Raw genomic sequence first — 24,821 nt, 5'->3', positions numbered from 1 at the left:
CGTAGGAAAATACGCATCGTTTATTTGGACACCGCTCACTTGGACACTGTTCATTTGGACACCGTTTACTTGGACACCGTTCGTTTGGACACAGAAGACGCGCACCTTCATTTAAATACCGTTCATTTGCCCACCGTTCGTTTGGACATCGTTATTTGCCCATCGTTCGTTTGGATACCGTTCGTATGCACGCAACGCACGCACGCATGCAAGCACACACAGGGGGGGGGGAGGGTACAAGGCCTTCGGCCCCCCTCCCGCACCCACCCACCGGTAGGCAAGATGAATCCCTTAACAACTTACAAAGTACATGCTACATTGTGTGTGTCAAATGAACGGTGTCCAAACGAACGGTAGGCAAATGAGCAATGTCCAAACGAGCGGTGGACAAATAAACGGTGTCCAAACGAACGGTGGACAAATGAACAGTGTCGAAACGAGCGGTGGGCAAATAATGGTGTTCAAAAGAACAGTTAGCAAATGAACGGTGTCCAAATGAACGATGCGCGTCTTTCTATGTCCAAACGAACAGTGTCCAAATGAACAGTGTTTAATTGAGCGGTGTCCAGTAAACGATGCGTATTTTTTTACGTGTCCAAAAGCTACTGTGTCCAATTGAACCGTGTGCAAAATCTTGTGTCCATTTGTAACGTGTCCATTTGCACCGTGTCCAATTGTACTGTGTCCAAGTGCACCGCTCCCTTCTGCATACCCAAGCAGATAACAATTTTTTCATTACTCCAAGACAAACCAAATGCATATATTCAAAAGGCACTTGCGAAACCATTTTTCCTGTAGGTAACAATGACAACTTGTATCTTCTTTATGATGCTCTTCATCTAAACCTCTAACATATTCCTCATTGTCCGTAGAGAATGATCACTACCAGGATCACTACCAGATCACTATCAAAATATAACGCCTTTCACATCGTATTCCACAAACTATACATTTAGAACATGGGTGGCAAGATAAGTGACTTGTATGATTGAGAATAAAAGCACGAGCTGGTGCATCGGTTATAAAACACCTAAGACATATAGATAATTTCTTTTTCTTGAAGATTATTCCTCCACTGGCTAATACTTTTTTAATATCTGTAATAAACTTCTTAAAAAATAAATTTGAGTTGTATGGTTTCGCAGAACCTTTATATACTCTTACTATTATTGATTTAATGTGTTTTATATTAGCAAGTCTACATTGGATTGGCCAAATATGCACACTTCCTGACCTATCTAAATTGCATCCATCTATATTAAAATCTATGTCTATTTGATTTGGAAGAGAATCAATTGGAAAACACGAAAGAACTTCAATAATACTTCTAGATCGAAATGAATATATTCGCCTGGTTCTACATCTGACACAATAGTCTTAACTCGTGGATTATTTAAAAGTGTTCTAACATCTTTAGGCAAATTATAAAAACAAGAATGACTTTTTAAAAGAGATAAAATATTATTATTTTTAACATGAATAAAATTATTATCTATGAAACAAGATGCGAATCTTTCTTGAAAAATAAAGCTCAATGGAAGAAGTACTAAGAGAGGAAGCAACATCACTATCAGAATAAAGATGATCAAAATTCTTATCTTAAGTAGATATATTAGAAATATTATTTTCAAGACTGGCAATAAAAAAATTAGATGAGTGGAGATGTATGTAATGGGCCTGATACGTCTTCAATATTATTAATTGAATGTAACTATCTCCCACAATTTTGTGAAAAATGTAAATTCTTTTTAATTTCGGCCATAATTCTTTTATGTTGTCGCAAACATATATTATTAGACCTTTTTCGCGAAATAGAACGTTTTAAAATAAATGGTTCCATTATTGTTAATGTGTGTATGTGTTGTGTACTTGTTACCTCTACATATATCTTTTGTGTCCTATTTTCTGCCTCTACTCTCTGTTCTCTAGACCTGGATTATCTCTGGATTTTCTCTGGATCCTCTCTGGATCCTCTCTTCTCTTCTCGGAAACCTTTAAATGCGATTTTTCTTTATATATTATACATATTCTGATTTCGTAGTTAAAATTTTCAAACTTTTTCAAACTCACCTAAAACGAAATAAATACGTATATATTAATATGTAATTATATATATATATATATATATATATTAATAATATATATTGGATGCTTTCCAGCAACGACAGTGCTACACAAAGTATCATTCTATTTTCTTTCAATCAATGAACAACAAAGATAGAATAATACTTGTGTCGCACTGTGTCGTTGCTGAAAAGTACCCATTATAATAATAAAATATATATTTAAGCGTTAAAAAGAGAAAAAGTGATTATTCCATTCAAGTATAAAAAATGCATAAGATAGATCTCGTGTTTTCTAACCTCTATATTCTGCACTCTCTGCTTTCTCCCTTTTTTTCTTTTTCTTCTTATATATAGTATCAAAACTTTTAGCACTTGTACAATTTTTGATCTCGATGACACTTTATAATAAAAATTATTGGAGGCAAAGAATAATATGCACGATAATGTCCTTACTGATTCTCTCACACTCAATTCACGTTTTTTACTGCGCTTAACGAAAAATCTTATTATTGGCTATTGAACGCGGCAAAAGCGACACAGTAGCCAATCAACAATTTGCTTTTATGAAGTGACGGGTAGTTTCGGAATAGATGAAAATCATGATTTATGACTTTATTCTGCTGTATTTTTGCTGTTATCTTTTAAGACAGACAACACATGCTCAATTTTTGCCGCATTTCTGCCGTTATGCCTGCAGATGAGTTCGATTTCTGAAGATATTATGATGATATAGCTGATATGTCATGTTATGTTCAATTTTAATTTAATTTTTATTGACATATTGTGCCAACACGTAATGTTTAAAATCTAATGTTTTTATGACTGATGGATGCTGAGAACTTTTGCTTAAATTTTGCAGCATTTTTTGTAGCACATCATGATGCAAAGACTTTTCTATTGTATTTCTGCCGGCACTAACTGAGACGGCAGATTATGCATGACTATTGCCACAGTGCTGCCGATATAATGTGTATCACATTATTCGCAATACATGATTTTGGCAGACTTGGCTATCTGGGAAGTAATAAAATTATATGACAAATATAATAATAAGGCTTTAAATGTTAAAAAGATGTAATGAAAGATAAAAAGATGTAATGGCAGACTAGTTATGTATCTGCATATTGTCGAAGTTTGTTTGTCTTTAGAGTTAACTATTATTATTTCTTTTTTCAGTAATGAGAATGATAATGAGGAAAGTAGCAATAAGATATTGGACTTCTTCGAGTTATTATTTGGCACACCTGTCATTTAAGCCAAAAGTAGGTCATTCTATTTTTGCAAAGATTACTCTTGTTACCGTATAATATATAAATATATATATATATATATATATATATATATATATATATAAATTTTTTATTAGGAAAAATGATTCCCTGGGTAGCACTGTTCTCTTTCATCGAACCAATATATTTGCTGCTTGTCTAATATTTGAAGATGTTTTTTATTGTCCATCCTGGATGATATCCTAACATCGCTATTACAAGTATAAATTTATTTCAATTTTTTTATCTGTTTTAATTGTTTCAAACATCTGATAATTTATGTTACTGTGTATGCTGATTTATTGAGTTTAAAATACACTTCTATAAAGCAATTTCATTTGCCTTTTTTTAAGGAGTTACTCTACGCATTCTCAAGCAGTTCTTTCTATCTTCTATTCGCACCACACAAGTCTAAATAAATATATAACGGGTTAATAGTTTAAAATAGATTCAGATTTTAATAATAACATAATGATTAGATTACTTATTTTAATAATAATAATGATTAAAAAACTTATTTTTTCTAAAATATATTTTCAATTTGATTTACGCAAAGAATAATTCATATGATTTAACTTGATACCAGATAATAGATAAATTTAAGAGACGTTTCTTTTCTTTTAAAAATTATAAATTTTTTATATTTTGACTTAATTTTTCCTTATCAATATAAATTATCACTTTTCTAATTTTTAAAATTATATATAAAATGATATATAATATTAAATGAGTATTTTGTCACGTAAAATATATTTAAAAATTTATTTTTTAATTGAATATATTTATATTTGTTCTTTTAGATTGAGTTGTTAAAATTTTAGTTTTAATCTAAATTTACAACTTTAAATACTAATATTTTTCTTTATATAAATAAAGTACATTTTTCAATATATTTATTCATTAATGTAAATGTGTACATATTATCCACAGGAGCTATGACTCATGCAAAGAAAAAAACACGTGATTACAACATTGCATTAAATGTAAAACACATCAGGAATTGGAACATGTAGGTGATAAAATTCGACATCGGATAAGAAAGATGCAGGAAGGAGGAAGAAACAATGAAAATCAGCATTAAATATATTATATATATACACGCACGCACGCACGCACGCACACCACCGCCACCCACCCGACACCACACACAGCCACCACACCACCACCACCAGCACACCACACCACCACACCACACACACACACACCACCACACACACACACACACACACACACACACACACACACATATATATATATATATATATATAGGTTTTATAGGCTGTATTATGTTTAATATTTCCTCTTTGTGACTACCAAATAATATTATAATATTTTTATTAATGTATAGTTATTTTATTAATATGCAATGTATATTTTTTATGTATAATATTTCTATGTATAGTTTTAAATATATAGCCATGTTTTCACATAAAAATAGTGTTCAAGTTTCAAAAAAGCAAATTTTAACATATATATAAAGATCTTGAACAATATTTTTTAGATGTCATATAAATATCTAAATAGATTTAAATTAATGTTAGAAAATGAATAATAACATATATAACATGACAATGTTAAGTTTATTAATTAAAAATTGCTGCATAATTTGCAACTTTTCATTAATAAACTTAACATTGTCATGCTATATATGTTATTATCTGAAAGTCTGCGATTTAGAATTTATGAGAAATTTTTTTTCAATAATTATTTCCCAAAGCCTTAGATTGTATATTGTGCATTTAGTTATTTAGAAAATAACTTTTATTTTAGCTATACTACTACTTTAATTATAATGCAATCTATTAAATATAATTTTTCTTAATATTGAAAACAATAAAATAAAAATATTTTATAGCATAAATTTTTATGCTTTTGGCGCATTTTTTGATAATATGATTTTTGATATTATTTTTATAGGAAATTTAAATAATTATTTTATACAAAAGTATATTTATTTAAAATGTTATTATTTAAATATAATATTTTTTCACATAGCGCTTGTACTTGGCGCCTTTTATTTATCTTTTTTTAAAAAGCTAATTTTTTTAAAGATATTCTTTTTTTTCATCAAAATACAATAATTCTTTTTGTTTATATTTATTTTTAGATTATATATAATTATTTATTAATTTTTATATTTATTTTTACATTTTTGTTACATATTGTTATATATTTTTTTTATATTTTTTATATTTTTTGATTGCGGTACTTTTACACAATGCATCTCGCCGTTACAACGCGTGATTTTTGCTTCGCGTGATTTAGCGCGAAGTAAAGAATTTTTTTTTATTTTTCACTATTTGTGATATATCAATATCTCTTATATTAATATCTCTTAATACTATTCCACGATATTTTTATTTCATCTATTGCATTCTTGTATTAAAAATTATTAATGTCAATTATCAATTAAATTAACCTTGTCTAATAAATAGCCTTGTCAATCAAATTAACCTGTCACTCATTAATGTCAAAATCTTGTCAAAAGCAAGTACGAACAATAACATCATCAACAAAAGCGCCATTAAGGCAATCTTATGGCAAACGCTCCAACCGTACAAATTTTCGTACATGCGCATGGCAACTTGGGGCGGCGATGATGACGGAGACATATCTTAAATAAAATTTTAGACATTTTGACTTTCCATTATATTATCTTCGTTCATGATATAGGTAGAAAAAAAGTAAAGACATTTTTATTACATAATTCAAATCCATGCTATCAATTGAGCCTACTAAAAATACGATTGGTTCAGCCGTTATTGAGATCCGAAAATCTAATATACTTGCACCTTGCCGATTCGCGTGAAGATACCCGGAGTGCCTCGCTGCTTCACATTGAACTTGGCGTGAGACACTACCGTGTCTCTTGATTAATTATATAAATTGGAAAATTACGGACAGCTCGTACTTTTTTATAAATTTTTAAATTAAAGAATAAAAAAATTAAGTTAAATATAATAGTAATATAACTATATTTAATATAATATTCTAAGAATAATATTTTTAATAATAATATAACAATATTATAACTTTTTAACTTTTTAACATTATTTAATTTAATTTATATTGCATGGTCATTTTTTTGCTATTTTGAATTAATTTGATTAGTAGGCTTTTGGCATATTTTATTCTATGTGAAATAAATCATCTAATAATTTTCAAACTTGATTGATAACAATTGTTAATAAGACTTGCATAAGAAACATTTTTACCCAATTATAACTGCTTTACACTACACTCGTTCATGTAGACTAGAGTCCTTAAAGATAGAATCTGGCTACTTAATTTGTTTTGGAAAAACATGGCAACATTGTATACATGAACGAGTGTAATGCAAAGCAATTGTATTGTATACAAAAATATTTCTTATGCAAGTCTTATTCACAATTATCATCAATCAGATTTGAAAATTATGAGATTTATTTCATGTAGAATAAAAATTGTCTGTATCAAAGCCGAATACCCACATCAATTTACAATAGCAAAAAAATAGCCATTCTATAATTAAAAATTAAAAAATTAAAAAGTTTTGTTTTATTATATAGTTTATATTTTTATAATATCGTATATTATTATCTTAGAATATTATATTAAATATAGTTATATTATTGTTATTTGAGTTAATTCTTTTTTATTCTTTAATTTAAGAATTTATAAAAAAGTACAAGTCGTTCGTAATTTTCTTATTTAAATAAATGTAAATTGTTTGTAATTTTTTTATTTCATTTCTTTTTAAGTTATTGTTTTTATTAACAATTTCTATTGATTCTGTCATGTTTTTCTAAACTTTGTTTCAACCAATAAAAAGGAACCCGCATTATGGTCAGATTCAATTCCGATTTGCACAAATGTAGGCCTTTAGTTTAGATGCGGTTATCATAGTAATTTTTCAATCAATCAATCGCTAATTGCAGAGCGTTGCTAATATAACTCAGAACAACGCTAGCGCAATCTTTTGGCAAAAGCAACAAATGGACAATTTATATTATATTATATTATATATACATTATATATATACATATATATATATATATATATATATATATATATATATATATGTATATATGGATATAGAGTAACTATTCTGGGAATATATATATATATATATATATATATATATATATATATATATATATATATGCTATAAACGATGATGCTTTGGGAAATGTAAAGGAAGCCTTCTTCGAACAATTAAATGATGAAATAGCACAAATAGCTAGCTCAAGAGAATTAATTATCCTGGGGGATTTAAACAGCAGAACTGATAAGAGAAAACAGGATCTGATTGTGGGATAGTTTGGAGAAAAGACGGAGAACGACAGTGGACTTCGACTCATTGAAAAGTGCGAACAACAGAAATTAAGAATACAAAACAGCTTCTTACAACATCAATGGATACACAAGTACTCTTGGGTACAAAATACAAGAAATTTAAAATTTAGTATAGACTATATAATAACACAGAACAAAGATTGTCACTCAAGATGTTAGAGTATTTAGAGGAGCAATGTGGAAGTGATCACATATGGAAATGACCACTATTTACTAAGAGCAAAAATAGCATTCCCAATGAAATCACAGATTTCAGGTCAAGGACAAAATAAATCAAGTAACATCGAAGAACTTATAGAAGAAAAATAAAACATAAAAACAACATAGAAAAAATATAGAAAGCCTGAACAACGAAAGTACTAATTCTCTACAGAAATAGACTAGATGACAAACTACAAAAAGCTAAATTTAATAATACTCAAGAACAATATAACTATGTGAAGAAATGTATACATGCAGCAGCGAAGGAAGCCCTGGGATATATAGACAAACAAAGATGACAAAAGCCATATTGGTGGGATAAAGATATAGAGGAGCAGATAAAAGAAAAAGACAGAAATACGAGAAATACCTTGCAGCCAAGAGCGATAGGGATAGAATAAGTTATAAACAAGCTCTAGCAAAAGTCCGATAAGCAATATGCCAGAAAAAGAATGAAACATGGAATAGAAATTGAAATAAATACATACTTAAAAGGTCAGAAAAGTACGGAAAGCTGGAGGTTAATCAAAAACGAGAGAAAAAAAGAAAAGATTCGAAAAGAAAAAAAAAGAGATATTATCACCTATAACAGCACAAAAAGGAGCTGATTACTTTGGAAAACTGTTGTCAGAAGACAGACAAGAGTTTAACAAAACGGAAAATTTGAATAACCTCGTAAATGTTATAGATTCGCCATTGAGAGTTGACGAAAAGAAAGTATAATATGCAGAAGATAAAGATATCAGAATAATATGCAAGGAATTAAAGAACAACAAAGCAAGTAGACCGGGCAACATTCCGGCGGAGTTACTGAAATACAGCACACAGAAACTATACCAATATTTGGCCAAACTATTCCAAGATTGCATCTACGGAAAAGAAGTCCCAGCAGAATAGAAAATTTCGTATATATCAACGATATACAAAAAAAGAAGATAAGAATAATTGCAACAACTACCAGGGGAATCTCAATTACAACAAATAAAGTATATGGAAAAATACTAAAAAACAGAATAGAATGCGCACATCTAGAGGTTGAAGAGCAAGCCGGCTTTATATCAGGAAGATCAACCGTTGACCAGCTGTTCACGCTTACACAGGCAATCGAAAAAAACTTGCAGTTCAACAGGATATGCACTTCACGTTTATCGATTTAAAGAAGGCGTATGACAACATTCCTCTAAACAAACTATGGGAAGTGATGGAAACAAACATAAATGTAAATCTAATAAAAACACTAAAAAATATGTACAAAGGATTAACATCAAAAATAAAACAGGAAGATAAGCTAACAAAGAACTTTGCACTAACAAAAGGACTTAAGCAGAGATGCTGCATATCAATGCTTTTCAAAATATATCTGGAACAGATATTAAGGAAGTAGAGAAGAAAATGCAGTGGCATCGGGACTCTCTATATGACCTCTAAATAATGATACCCTCTGTACACTCAACTTTGCAGACGATCAGATACTTCTCGCACAGGACTACGACGACTAAATAGAATACATGACAAGAAAGCGGATTGAAGAATACACTAGATGGGGCCTAGAAGTTAACATAGACAAAATTGAGTATATGTGCATAGGTGGAGAACAAAAGGATTTAGTTCTACGGACAACGAATAAAGGTAAGTAAAGAATACAAATATCTTGGACTAAAAATTACAAATAACGGACTATTGGACGAGGTTATAAGAGAGAAAAATTCGGTAGGAAAGTAATAACTCTGATAAATAGCATATTAAAAGAAGAAAAATATGAGGCGAATCTATAATACAATGATGAAAAGTATCATTACATATAGCAGTGAAAGTATTGTTTGAATTTTATATATATATATATATATATATATATATATATATATATATAAAATTCAAATAATACCGCGTATTATCCGCAAGCATCCGGAATGCTAGAAAGATCTTACTATATTCGAATATCTCCGACATTACGATATTCATAGTCGGTTCTTATATTTAAAACTATTTTAGGTATAATCTTAAAATATTATGAACCAATCACAGTATTAGCATCTTAAAACATTACTTAAGATGGTCTTCATATAGAAACGGACTATGAATACCGGTCTATTAACGCCGATCAAAAGAACGAATTGACTGCGATGTTTACATAAAATTCAATAAGCAACAGGATTTACTCCTGTAAAATTAATTTATGGGCACCGAGCAATGCTCGATAACGCTATCGCAATCGCCTAAGCCTATGGTATTTCATTTTAATCATCCCAGGCAAATATCTCGAAAAATATGAAAGATATAAAAAAATATTTCACCTTAAAGTTATCTGATTCGAAGGGGGGCATAAGATAATGTAATTGATTTGACTTTGAATGAACGTGCCAAGATCAAGAGTTCAATTTTTTTAAATAAAATCCCCTATTTTTATTGCATATTCTTGTTTACCTCGAGAACTTTTCGAAATACTATAATTAAGTGTTTTTTTAAGTACTTTTAGAGTTACAAAACTCAAGATATTTGCCTGGGGCGATTAAAATGAAACACCTTTTATGTAGGATGATTACACAAATGAATTAAAAGAAAAACTGGCGATAAAACCGAATCTAATATTGGAACGTTACTTAAAAAATTACTTAAAAAAATAAAGGAGTAAAAGTATTTCAAGATAAGTCAGGCATCTATTTCGAAAAAATGGGAAAAATGTACCAAGCTGAAATCGCTTGAAAAATGAAAATAGAAAATAAAGATCTAGATTTTTGGAGATATATTAGGGATTTTGCTTTTATTAATTTAAGTGAATTTGGATAGATGAAGAAAGCAGGGAAAAGTTGAAAGACAGATTGCCTAAGACACATGATTGGGGACGTAAATACGCAGTAAAAAAAAAGTAGAGCAAAAGGAGGTTTTATAATAGGTAAAAAAAGAAATTGGGGTAGGGGAGTCAATAGGATAATAAGTAAGGATGAGGAAGAGTTTGTGATTACAGTAATAGAGGAGGAGGGTACGTTATACAGGGTGTCCGACATGTAACTGACCAAATAAAAAATGGAATTAGATTGGACCAAACTAAGTCGAAAAGTTCTGTATCATTTTGCAAAATTCGCAATAGTTATTGTATTATTAATTAAAATATGTTTTCGTTGCTAAAAGACATACACAAGTAATCATCGTACATGTCTGCCGACACTGGCTTATCGCTTTCCAACCCGCTCATTAGCTCACATATCTTATTTATTAATAACGCAATAATTATTGCATACTTTGCAAAATGGTACAGGACTTTTCGACTCAGTTTGGCCCAATCTATCTCCACTTTTCGTTTGATCAGTTACACGTCGAATACTCTATGTATTATCTCTGTTTATAATAAGAGTTGGAATGCTTTAGAGGAAAAAAAATAGAAAAATAGGCAGAGGAGAGAAAGAACGAGCGAATAATAATAAGCAATTTTAATATTAGAATAGGAAAACTAGGAGGTGAAGAAAAAAAAAAAGGAATAGAGAGAAAAAGTAAGGATAAGACGATAGGAAATGGAGGAAAGAATTTGATGGAATATATTTAAAGAAAAGAATGGTATGTGTTCCCATAGGTTAAGCGCCTATCGGGCGCGTCTTCGGACCGTATAGGAGGACGCCCAGGAAACCTCCGGGTTTCTGACCACCCGAGCAGGCTCCTGGGTTGTGGTGGCTATAACTGGCCCCGCGAGCGTAAAACCTGTCGAGGGCTGGAAGGTTACTACCGCGGACCAACTCCCCAAGCCAAGCTGGAAGCTATCGTGGTGAGGGCTGCACTGGGCGTGCAGTGTCATGAACGATGACTCTGGGGCACCGGGCAAAACACCAGAATATCTAGCCTTACCCAGACATGCGGGGCTCTGCCCGGGAGGACTTCCGTTACCTAGCTTCTCGTGGGACCAAGTATGGAGTCAAATTTAAATACAACTAATGACGGTCTTGGAGGGATTGAGGGTGAGAGCTCGCAAGGGCGCCCACCCTCAAGGGTAGCGGCCTCGGATCCCGAATGGGCTCTTCGGGGCGCGGGAAGGAACGGTGCCACTGTTGGTGAAACAACGGCTTCTCGTAAGAGGAACCGCTGTGGAGCCGAGAAAAGGAGAGCCAAGAGGGACAGGGAGCTGGCCTTAGCAGGCATCCCTTTTCCTCTGGGACACTTAAGGGGATAGATAAGAAGCCACCGGCAAAAGCCGCGGACGGGCTCTGGGGAAACCCTCCCTTCGGTGCAAAGGATAGTTAGAAAGCCTAGGGCTCAGACAACTGGGCCCTATGTTTCTGCTTCTGATCCCCTGTCGAAGGCGATTGTTCGTGGGAGGGCTATCGTGAACAGGCAGTGACTCCGGAGCAGTTGACCTTGCTACGGGAAACGGTGGTCGCGGAAATGGCGAGGATTCATAAGGGCTCCCTTCCTCGCTTCACGGGAACTACGGTGCTCCGTAACGGTGCCATCGTTATCAGGGAGGAGGATGAGATGACGTTCAATTGGCTCTTTGAGCGAATTGGGCAGATCTCTCCTTGGGAGGGCGCCAAGTTAGTGGGCCTGGACGCGCTTCAAAGGCGGCACAGGGCGGCTGTCTGAATTCTGGTTCTCCGGTGCCTGCGGCAGCGGTCCTGGGGCTGCTGGAGAGGCAGAATCCAGGCATTGTCATGGCCAGCTGGCAGATATTTGCCGAGAATGTTGGAGTTTCCCCTGAGGGGAGGGACCTCATTCTCGGCATCCCAAAGTCCAGCGTCCTCAAATTGAGGACGCGGGACTTAAGGCTTAGTTATGGGCTCGAGCAGATCACTGTGGGTCTGCTCGGGGCCCGTAGCGAGGCGACGGAGTAAGGAGAGTCCCAGCCAGCGTCGGGTCCTCAATAAAGTGAGCATGGCGACGGTGGGATTCACCCAGATTAACTTGCACCACAACAAGAGCGCTGTGGTGCAAGTTAATCTAGGTGAATCCTATGCTCGGCTGTTCTGGCCAGGAACATGGCTGTGGTGCATACATGAATCACCCTGCAGGAACCCTAGGTTTACAGGGGCTGCATTAGGGGCATTGCGGCCTGTGGTAGTCTCTTCAAGTCTCCCACGAAGCTCAATCCCAGGGCCGCAATTGCGGTCAAGGAATTGGAAGAGCAGCTCATCGGAGTTCTGTTCTAGGGATGTTGCGGCGATCGCTGTGAATCTTCGCAGATTTAACACAGATGAGACCAGGAAGGTAGTGGAACTCAGCGTACTTCTCACATAAGGAAGAGGCTCACTTTCGCCTGTGGTCAAGCTGGTGGAGTGCTGCCAGGCCAAGAGACTGATTGTAGGGTGCGACGCTAATGCGCATCACACGGTTTGTGATAGCACCAATATCAACGATCAGGACAGGAGGCTTCTGGAGTACCTGATGACCACTGACTTGGAAATCCTGAACAGAGGTAACGAGCTAATTATTTCAGAATGTACTTCGCCTTGAGGTACTTAACCTCATCTTATGTTCTAGGTATTGGCTCCGGAGATCGGGTGGCAGGTCTCATCTGAGCCCTCCCTCTCCGACCACAGACAGATTGTGTTCAGGCTCGCCAAAGGCGAGACCTGAGGCAATTTATAGAAGATATCCGAGAAGGACGGATTGGAACTTATTCCGAGAGGATCTCTCCACTGGTCTGCGGGGCTTCAATAAGAGGCACGGGACCGGCGCCGTTGTGGAGCTCTGCATGGACCATCTACGAAGAGCTTTAATGGGTAGTTTTGAGAAGAATTGCCCAGTGAGAGTGGTTCGCTCTAACAAGAGAGTCTCTTGGTGGGGACCAGGACTGCAGAGGCTCAGTGAGGGGACTCGGTGTGCCTGGAATAGGAACATGAGTCGCTCGCTCGACTTGGACCTCTATCGAAGGGCCCAGAAAACCTATAGGAACTCTGTAGTAGCCGCCAAGAGAGAGAGAGCTGGAGGAGGTTCTGTGAGTCTATGGAGGAGGTTCCGGAGGTCTCCAGACTCTGCAGAATTCTGCAAAAAACTCGGACTCAAACCTGCAGGCGATACGCCTCCCGGATGGGGACGTGGTTTCGGGCGAACGATGTCTGGTTCATCTCCTGAAGACCAATTTCCTGGGCTTCAGGAAGGAACCTGATGTCGATCCTAATGTTTGGACTGTGGAGCCCAGATTAAGGGCACGCTGGTGTGACTGGGAACTGGCGACCAGCGTTGTAAAGCAAACCCGAAAGAGTGAAGTGGGCCGTCAAAACTTTCAAACCATTCAAGTCCGCTGGACCTGACGGAATTTTTCCGGCGCTCCTAGAAGAGGGGCTCGTGCAGATCGGCGGGCCGTTCTCACTCTGAGAGCTTTCCTTGCTTTGGAATACACCTCCAAGACATGGAGGCTGGCGAAGGTGGTATTCATACCCAAAGTTAGGCAGGACTTGCTGCACCTCTGCCAAAGACTTCAGACCGATTAGCCTAACCTCGTTTTTCTTGAAAACGTTGGAGAAGCTGGTTAAGATCTATTTGAGGGATGTTGTTCTCGGGCGGCATCCGCTGCATGGAAATCAACATGCCTATAGAATGGGCTTCTCTACCGGCGTTCCACTCTTTGGTCTCCCAAATCGAGAGAGATTTCATGGAAGCAGGCTACGCGGTGGGAACCTTTTTGGATATAGAGGGAGTCTTTAACAGCACCTCTCACAAGGTGGTTTGCAGGGAAGCAGCGCTGCGGGAAGTTCCAGATAAGCTGGTCTAGTAGATCAGAGGTATGCTCCGTCGGAGAGTTGTAACGACGTTCGGCACTGTTAGTGTCGGCGGCTGGGTGGATCGAGGGTTCCCGCAAGGCGGAATGCCCTCTCCTCTTCTATGGTGCTTAGTAATCGATGGATTACTCAGCAAGCTTACTGACAAAGGTTTCTTTGCGCAGGGATAAGCGAATGATCTGGCGATCATTGTGCGAGAACCCTTTCTGGACACGCTCCTAGAGCTCACAGAGAGCGCTCTCGGAGTAGTAGAGAAGTGGTGCGGCAGCTCTGGACTCTCGATCAATCCCCGAAAGCGGAGCTAGTCATTTTCACTCTCAGATACAAGCTGGGTACTGTGGTGGGACCCACTTTGGAAGGTTATCAGGTTGACACTGGCCAGATCGGTGAAATACCTCGGAGTTATCCTGGATAGAAAACTGACTTGGAAGCACTTGGAAGATCGGTGTAAAAGTGTGACCTCCTACTTCTGAATGTGCAGAAGATCCTTTGGCCAGACCTGGGGCCTCAGACCGGGGATGGTCTATTGGATCTACTCTGCTATCCTCAGACATAGGCTGCTGTATGCTGCAGTGGTATGGTGGCCTAGAGTACAGTTAGTCTCGGCGAAAGCATCGCTGGACCTAAGGGCTCTTATCCTAAAAGGAGCTCTTGAGACTATGAAGACCACACCAATTGCGGCAATGGGGATGTTGCTTGATATTGAGCCACGGTAATCGCCGTGGCTGCATCACCGTGGCTTACCGTCTGAAATGCGAGGGAAAATGGAGGGCCGGCACACCAAGTTTTCCGGAGTCCTCTCCCATCCCATTTTCAGCATGGGGCAGGACAAAATCATCATCAGTCATTCGTGCATTTAAGGAGCCATTCAAGGTGTGCTTTCTGGAGCGGGAGGACTGGCTTTGGCCACAGGCTCCGGTGCTGAAGAACGGGCTCATTCTTTTCACGGATGGGTCCGTGATGGGTTCAAGATCGGCTCGGGCTCAAAGGCTGGCATTTGCTATCGAGAGAAGGGGATCAATGAGTCGATCCCACTCGGCAAATTCGCCACGGTCTTCCAAACAGAGATAGTGGCGCTCTTATGCTGTGCGCAACAACTTCTCGCCAATAAGGAAAGGGGCAGACGCATTTGCTCGGACAGTCAGGCGGCTCTTAGGGCTCTGAAGCTCCGACCTCCAAGTTAGTTTGCAGATGTACCCTGGGAGAAATTGGAAGAGATACTGAAGTTGCCCTGGGTGTCTGGGCATTCTATCATCAAAGGCAACGAAACGACCGACCAACTTGCCAGAGCTAGCTCGGAGGCTGCATTGGTGGGACTTGGAGCCGGCGGTCGGGATTCCCTGCAGCTTAGGCAAGGGGGAGATTGGCTGGCTGTGGGATCAGCATCTGCCTTCCTGGAGAGGAGTGGTTGGATACAGACAAAGGGTCTCCTCGCGGATTCTCCGAAGGAGGCCTCGCCAGCTGTATTAAAAAGGTAAGCAGACGAGAAGCCGGGCTGGAAACTCGTATTTTCATGGGGCACGATACTCTCAACTACAATTTGCATAAATTGAGCATCAATATGAGACCCAACTGCAGGAAATGTGACGCACTGGAGGAAACCAGCTTCCATGTGCTATGTGCCCGACTTATGCTAAGATTAGACGGGAACTGTTGGGGTCTGCTTTTCCAAGGCTTCAACAGATAGGAGACCTCTCGGTTAAAGCTCTCCTTCTCTTCTGGAGAAGAATGGATCTGAACTGAAGGGCCGCTTATCAGAGAAGTACAATAGACTTGGTCTGCGTGCCGTAGGCGGAGCTTCGTATTCCGTGGACCGCCCTCCGCACTTTTTCTAATTCTAATTCTAAAAATGGTTATATGTTAAATTGGTCAATGGAAGAAGATTGAAAAACGGATATATGTATGTAGGATGAGATAACACAGTAATCGATTGTTTTATGTAGTGAAAGAGTATATGAGGAGGTAGAAGAATTCAAAGTAGGCAATAGAATTGACTCGGATCACATATCGATCATGGTAACATTAGAAAATAAAGACAAAAGAAAAGGAAAAAAGGAAGAATAAAGGGAAGACAAGAAGAAAGAAGAAACAAAATGGAAAATCTGTTGAGACGAGGAATCTATACTAAAATATAGAGAAAACCTGAAAGAAATAATTTGAGAAGCGGATAGGCAGGATACAATTGGGGCAAAATAAGATAAATTTAATAGTGCAAGGGGCCATGATAAGGAAAAAGATAGTAACGAAAAGAAAAGAATTAGGTCACAAAGATCGATGGGATAGACATTGCACATGAAAGAAGAGAGAAGCGCAAAGATATTATAAGAAATAGAAAAAGGGTAAAGTAAGAATAGAGGAATATTTGGAAGAAAAGAAAGAGCTGAAAGATCTCGCAGAAAAAAAGCAAAGATAAAAAAGGAAAAAGAAGAAAAAGAGTTGAAAAATTTAAAAAATGTAACGGAGGTTACATATCTAAATATTGGAGAATGTCGATAATTGTGCCATTATAAGAGAGCACATTCAACATAGTGCCAGTACAAGAGAAGGGATTCAAACATAATGCCAGTACAAAAGGGGGAAATCAAACATAGCAGGTAATTATAGAAGTATATTCTTGCTGTACTCAGTCTATAAGATCTACTGAGATTTTGAAGAACAGACTGTAAGAGAAAACGGAGAAGTTGGGTTTGCTACCAGAAAGCTAAGGAGAATTTAGAAAAGGAAGAGCAACGATTGACAATATTTTTATGTTAAATCATATAATACAGAGAAAAAAGAAGAAAAGAAATAAGAAGGGAAAAGTCTATGCTTGGTTCATGGATTTAAAAGCAGTTTTTAATAATGTAAAGAGAGAACAGTTATAGAAAATACTAAAAGAAAAAGAGATAAAAACAGACCTTATCTGGAAGTTGGAAAAGATATATGAAGAAGGAGGTAAGAGTAAAAGAAGAGGTTTCAGAAAAGTTTAAAGCAATCCAGATAGCAATTTGACAGCAAATTCTCGCCAAATTGGCATCAAATTCAATCAAAATTTGATAACAAATCCGGTGTCATCTGTGTCCTCAATAAGTTTTATTAGCAAAGTTTGCTGACATAATTAGACAACAAATTGCCCACAAAAACTAAGCAAAGCTTGACATGACTTGATGTCAAATTGGCGGCAAAAATCGAGAAAAATTTGCGCAGGACAATCTGATGGCAAATTGACAGCAAAAATTGAACAAAATCTATAGTCTTTGGCCATTCATAAAATGTACATTTAAATCCATTTAAAGTCTCAATTCTAAGCAAAATGACAATAAATTTTGATCACAAAATGGCTAGATATTTGATGACTAAATTAGATATTTTAAAGTTAGATCTCAGAAATGATTATGTCACATCATAAGACTTTCTGACGCTTTTTTGACAAAATTTTTGGCAAAAATAAGACCAATTACAATATTATTATATAATATTATTATATAATATTATATAATATTATTATATAATATTATATAATATTATTATAATAATATATTAATGTGTTCAAACATAAATTTAAATAATTTTAATTATTATATTAAAATTTTTTCGTCATAAATTGCCCAAATAATTTAAAATCGAACAATTATCTGTCCAATTTTTCAAAAATCAGTTCAATATCTGAATTCCCAATTCCCAGTATGGCAATCGTGTCAAAAATTTAACTGTTAGAAATAAATATCTCTCTAAAAAAATCTTACAAAGATGAAAAAAATACCAAGTACATTAAAAAAAGTTTAACTTATACTCAAAAAATTACAAAATTTAATTTTTTTCTAAAAAATAATTTTTAATAAAATTTTTATTTAGAAAATAATTTCTACTTAAAAAATAAAAATCAAAACTAAATATAAAATCAATAGTTAACTAACCAAGTACATAGAAACTAGTTCAGTAGAAAGTTTAATTTGTAAAGAGTTATAATTTGAAATAATATTTGTCATAAAATCAATCTTGCAATTATGGAAATATTATAGATTTTCTGGAGAAAATTAAAATGCACTTTATTTTTACCAAAAAATTACATTATATTCTCCCTCCCATAAATAAATATTTTGTATAATATATTAAATAGTACTATTATATTGCGGATTTTATTACAAATAAGAAAAATCATATAAAACTACTTAATCCTTAGTGTAATAATATTGATCACATTAATTACTAATTTCAAATTTAAAAGTGCCCTGTGCAAAATTGATTGACGTATTGTGAAATTAATCATAAGCTTTACCAGATAAGCCCAAAATGAAAAGGATGAAGAATAAAACGACATACAAATACTTGACTTGCCCAGGTCGCATTACATGTCATATTAATATTAATGTCATCTTAATATGTTAATAATGATATAATAATGCATATTATATTGATATATTGATATAATATATTGATAATAATAATTTTGCAAACTCTTATTTCACATCGGGCCAAGTATTTGTATGTTGCTTTAAGCTTTATCCTTTTCGTTTCGATCTTATCTGATAAAGTTTATGATTAATTTCATAAGTCGATCAGTTTCGCATAGAACACTTTTAAATTTGAAATTAATAATCAATGTGATCAAAGTTATTACACTAAGGATTAAGTAGGTTTTTATGATTTACTTATTTGTAATAAAATCCGCAATATAATAATGCTATTTAAAATATTATACAAAATATTTATTTGGGGGAGGAAGAATATAATAACGTAATTTCTTGATAAAAATAAAATGCATTTTAATTTTTTCCAGAAAATCTATAATATTTCTATAATTGTAAGATTGATTTTATGACAAATATTATTTCAAATTATAATTTTTTACAAATTAAACTTTCTACTGAACTAGTTTCTATGTACTTGGTTAGTTAACTATTGATTTCATATTTAATTTTGATTTTTATTTTTTAAGTGGAAATTATTTTCTAGAGAAAATTTCTTTTAAAAGTTATTTTTTAGAGAAAAAATTAAAAGTTTGTAATTTTTTGAATACAAGTTAAGATTTTTTTTGTACTTGGCGTATTTTTTTTATCTTTGTAAAATTTTTTTGGAGAGATCTCATTGTTTTTTGTTATAACTGTTTTTTATAAAAATTAATATTTTTTATGCAAATAACAGTTTTTTATAAAAATTTATATTTTTTCTGCGAAATTAAAAAATTATTTTTTAGGGATAAATATTAAAATTTTTGTTAATAATTTTTTGCATACAAGTCAGGATTTTTTTTTATATACTTGGCGTATTTTTTTTTCTTTTGTAAGGCTTTTTTTAGTTAATACAATAGTATATTAATAAATCACAGGAAGTTAGTATATGCTTTGATAAATAGCATTCGCTTATGAACCGTTAAGTATTAATTGTAGAGATTAAATTGTAGACATCTTTTAAGAACTTTTGCGATCACGTGTAATAAGCTGGTTCCACACACATCGTGAATATTTGCGAGTGGGATTGTTTCGTTACTTGTGCTCGTGCTCGCTCTTTTTCCGCTGGTTGTCGGTAAGCTGTCGCAAATCAAAGGAAAATTGTATATGTATGTATATGAGTAACGGAGCATGAGTAGTCTGGGAGATCTATTCGGCATCGATCAAAATCGCGCATAATCGCATTCGTGAACATTCGCGATGTGTGCGGGATCGACTATACGGTACATACTATGACAACACACGGAACTATTACCTACTCGCTCTCATACTATGAATGATAACAAAGTGAGACATTCCACATACAAAACAATAGCGCTATATAAATAATAGCCACGTACCGACGCACAACTTTTTTTATATAATATATTTAACGGTATGTCAATACAGTGTAGTGAGATATAAGGATGTATCAAAACAAGTATAGTGTCCTTAAAGGATCGTATTCCTGAATGAATTCTAAGACAATTTTTCTTTTACGAAAATTTGACCTGAAGCTTTTTAAATTATAAAAGAAAATAGTGAGCGAATTACGAGGGACGGGTACATAGTAGGCAGCGGCGGCTTAGAGAGGGGTTGTTTCCCCCAGCGTGGATGAGGGCCAAATTGGTCCTCATCCCCAAGGAGGGCAGGCCTGAGGATGTCCCCTTCCGCGTACCGGCCAATATGTCTGCTGGACGAGGTGGGAAAGATGTTGGAACGTGTGATGGTGAATCACCTCGTCCGGCACCTATCCCGGGATGATATGGACCTTTACCAGGATCAATATGAATTCTGCGAGGGGCAATCAACCGTTGACTCAATTTTGCGTGTACGGTCTCTCGCGTAGTCTATGGAGGAGGGCAGGGTGGCGCTTGCGGTGTCTCTCGACATCCGCAACGGCTTAACACCCTGCCCTGGAATAGAATCAAAAAGACCGCGAACGGCTTTGGTCTCCCCTCCTAGGATGCGTTCCGATTCCCCACCCGGGTGCACCCAGACAATCAGAAAGCGTTCAGATTCCTTCCAAATGCTTCTGCCAGACTCTCAAGTGAAATGTTCAAATTGTTACTCTATCCACCCGAGAGAGTGTAAAAGCCACCCGGCTCTACGAGCCGGATAAGTCTAGTTCATTAAGCCAGTATCGAGCATCAGACTATGGAGTGCGTTCAGATTCTATTATCCTCTCAGACACTTTTCATTAGCTTCTGCCCATCACCCGCTCACCCAACTATCGGGTGGAGAATCGGAACACAGCCCTATCTGATGAAGGTCCTGGCTAAATATTTCCGGGAGGCTGGAGTACACCGATGGTGGTATACTCCCACGCGGAAGAAGAGTGTACTGCGGGGGTCCACAGGGGTCGGCGTTGGGCCCCACACTGTGGAACCTCGCGTACAACAGGGTGCTAGGCACTCTTCCCGGCTGCAGCGTCGTCGGATAAGCCGACGACACGATTGTGCTGACCGGGGGAGATAACTGGGAGGAGGCCATAGGAACGGCCAACCTGGCGGTGGCGTGCATCATTCGCGCGATCCATGACACTGAACTGGAAGTGGCGCCTCAGAAATTTGAGGCGCCCTTCTTCTTTCGTCAAAGGAAACATGGAACCCCCCTGACGACAGCTCGTGTCACGGTGGATGACATCTTCATCCAAGTGAGGACCCATTTAAAGTATTTGGGCCTCTATCTGGATGCTACCTCGATGTTCAACGGCCACTTTGCGCATCTAGCCCCCAGGCGGAGGCTGTGGCTCATGCTTTGAACCGCCTCCTGTCCAATTTAGGGGGCTCTGCAAGGTGCGCCATTTATATGCGACGACTATCCGGGCGGTGGACCTTTATGGATCACCGGTATGGGCGGACGCCCTGGTGGCAAGTAGGCGCAGGCTCACGTTGCTGCGCCGAATCCATAGGCGAGTCGCCATCAGGGTGATCCGAGATTACCGGACAGTGTCGCATACGGCGGCCACACTTTTAGCGGAGTTGTCGCCCATCGAGCTTTTCACACAGATATATGCCGAAATATACTGGCGTTTCGACTCATAGCGAGGACTGCGAAAGAATGGACGAGTGCGCTATCGTTCTTTCAACCGAAGAGGACAAGTGGTTAAATTTTAACAATTACGAGAGAAAGGGGGTGAGTTCCGTTCGTGGTGTCCGTCGATCTGGAATGCGCGCTGGAAAGGAAAGAGGAGAGGAGAACGCCGAACACATCCATCGTTCAACATTATAAGGCTCACAGCGTAGGATATTACGCGCGATGCACGTTCGACGACGCTAAATCGATGTACAGATCACATCGCGGTGAGAACTGCGAGATCTAGCGCTTCGCGCGAGAGATATTCTAAACATCATCGCGCCTATGACGCCTCTTACGGCAGATGAACGGGAGAGATTTCGCAACGCGACGAGCTGTCACGTATGCGAAAAACCGTTCGAATCGGAAGACGCTCACGTCTGCGACTGTCATTTGATCGGGCGATACAGAGCGCATTCTAGTTGCAATCTAAATTATAAGGAGACTTACGTCATTCCTATATTTTTCACAATTTATCGGGATACGACGCGCATTTTATCATTAGAGACGTGGCTAACGTCTTCCCCGGAAGCGTCGAGTTATTACCACTGACGAAAGGAAACGTACGTCTCCTTCGCGAAGAGCGTCGGACGAAGCGTTGGACGAGGGGATATGGTTTGCGTGCGGGTGACGCGTGAAGTTGCGTTTCGTAGATTCTTTTAAATTTCTTAGCGCAAGTCTCGAAAAATTGGCATCTTATCTCCATAAGAGTGAGTTAAAGATCGCGTGGTTGAAATTTCCCGATCTCGACGACGCCGATTTTGAGCTTCTTATGCGAAAAGATATATTTCCGTACGAGTACGTCGACGATATCGATAAGTTGCGCGAGACTTGTCTGCCGCCGCACGAGGCGTTCTACAGATCGCTGACCGGCGATACCGTATTCGGTAGCGATTACGAGCGCGCGATAGAAGTCTGGGAACGATTTCGCGTCCAGACGCTGGGCGAATATAACCATCTAATTTAAAAACCGACATTCTTCTATTAGCTGATATCTTCAAAAATTTTCGCGACATGTATATGAGGAGTTATGGTTTAGATCTCGCGCATTATTACCCGGATATACGTGGGACACTATGTTAAAGTATACGGGCATTCGATTCGAGCTTTTAACCGACATCGATATGGTGATGTTTGTAAAACGCGGAATACGCGGCGGGCTGAGTCAATGTTCCAATAGGTACGCGCGCATTAATAACAAGTACGTACAGTCGTATAATCCCTCGGAACCATCGTCGTATCTTATGTATTTCGACGTGAATAATTTATACGGATGGGCGATATGTCAATCGTTGTCTTACGAGAATTTACGATGGGTCGAGAACGCTTCGAGTATCGATTTAATGTCCGTGATGCCGAATTCGCCTCGGTTATATTCTAGAAGTCAACCTTGCGTATATTTCCAGCCTTTACGACTCTCACGCTGACTTGCCGTTTTGCCCAACGCGCGATAAGCCGCCCGAGAAACGGCAGGACAAACTCGCTACGCTGTACGATAAGCGCCGTTATGTAACGCATTATCGTAACTTGCAACAATGTGTTAGACACAAATTATGCGTTACGAGAATACATAGAATATTACGATTCACGCAATCTCCGTGGTTGCGCGAATACGTTGAACTGAACACGCGATTGCGAATTAACGCTAAAAATGAGTTCGAGAAAAATCTATACAAATTAATGAATAACGCCGTGATAAAACTATGAAGAACATGCGTAATCACTCGGATGTTCGGCTAGTGACCCGATGGGACGGGCGATACGGCGCGGAAACGATGATCGCTAAGCCCAACTTTTATAGTAGGAACGTCTTCGCGGAGGATTTAATAGCCGTAGAATTGCGCAAACTGAAAGTTAAATTTCATAAACCGATCTACGTAGACATGTGTATCCTCGATATATCGAAGATTCGCTTGTACGAATTTCATTATGAGTATATGTTATCGTTGTATCGAGATAAGTCCGGAATAATGTACTCCGACACGGACAGTCTTATCTATCGCATCGAGTGCAAGGATATGAAGCGCGATATCGATAGATTTGACACGAGCGATTACGCGATGGACAATGCGTACGGTATGCTTTTTGTTAATAAAAGAGTACTGGGTTTAATGACAGACGAGAATAATGGCGCGATTATAACGAAATTTGTCGGACTTAGAGCAAAAATGTACGCATTGTGAGACGGTAGAAGCGAGACGAAGAAGATCAAAGGCGTGAAGAGCGCCGTCATCGCAAGAACGATAACCTTTGACGATTACACGCGCTGTTTGAGATGAGAGATCGAGATGACGCACGAGCAGTCATGCTTAAGATCAAAGTTACACGATATTGGAGTCGAAGATCGCGCTTAGTCCGTACGACGATAAGCGGTACGTCGTACCCGGAACGACGAATGCTCTACCGTAGGGGCATTATAAAATACCGTTGTAATAATCTTTATTAGTCGATAGAATTTTATAAAGTTATGTAATAAAATACAATTATTTTATTAAAAAATTATTTAAAATAAATACATTTTTATCGAATATGGGGAAGACGGCGCATTTTACTCCCGTTCGTCGGCGCAACCTAACATTCGCGCGGCGGAGAGATCGCGACGGCGGACACGCGCCGCGTTCGCGAAGAGAAAAATCGTCGCAGCACACATATACAACATTGTCTCTCAAGCATACTTATGCACACTCAAGCAAATAATCGTACATGAGCTCTGCAAACGCGCTTTGAGGGACAAAATCGCTTTGCATGTGTACGTGCGAG

The 24,821-nt window shown here is 37.3% G+C and overlaps 1 protein-coding gene across 1 annotated transcript in view; it reads left to right on the top strand.

Moving 5' to 3' along the window:
• The first annotated feature begins 7,012 nt into the window (after positions 1-7,012).
• Positions 7,013-24,821, top strand: part of LOC126850777 (enhancer of rudimentary homolog) — a 99,497-nt gene continuing 81,688 nt past the window's right edge. The window contains exon 1 of the mRNA XM_050594095.1: positions 7,013-7,024. The gene's annotated coding sequence lies outside the window, so the exon portion shown is untranslated. The remainder of the gene's footprint in view (positions 7,025-24,821) is intronic.

The sequence above is a fragment of the Cataglyphis hispanica genome, chromosome 7, assembly GCF_021464435.1.
Source record: "Cataglyphis hispanica isolate Lineage 1 chromosome 7, ULB_Chis1_1.0, whole genome shotgun sequence".
Lineage (NCBI taxonomy): Eukaryota > Metazoa > Arthropoda > Insecta > Hymenoptera > Formicidae > Cataglyphis > Cataglyphis hispanica.
This window is presented reverse-complemented; position numbering and strand designations above follow the sequence as displayed.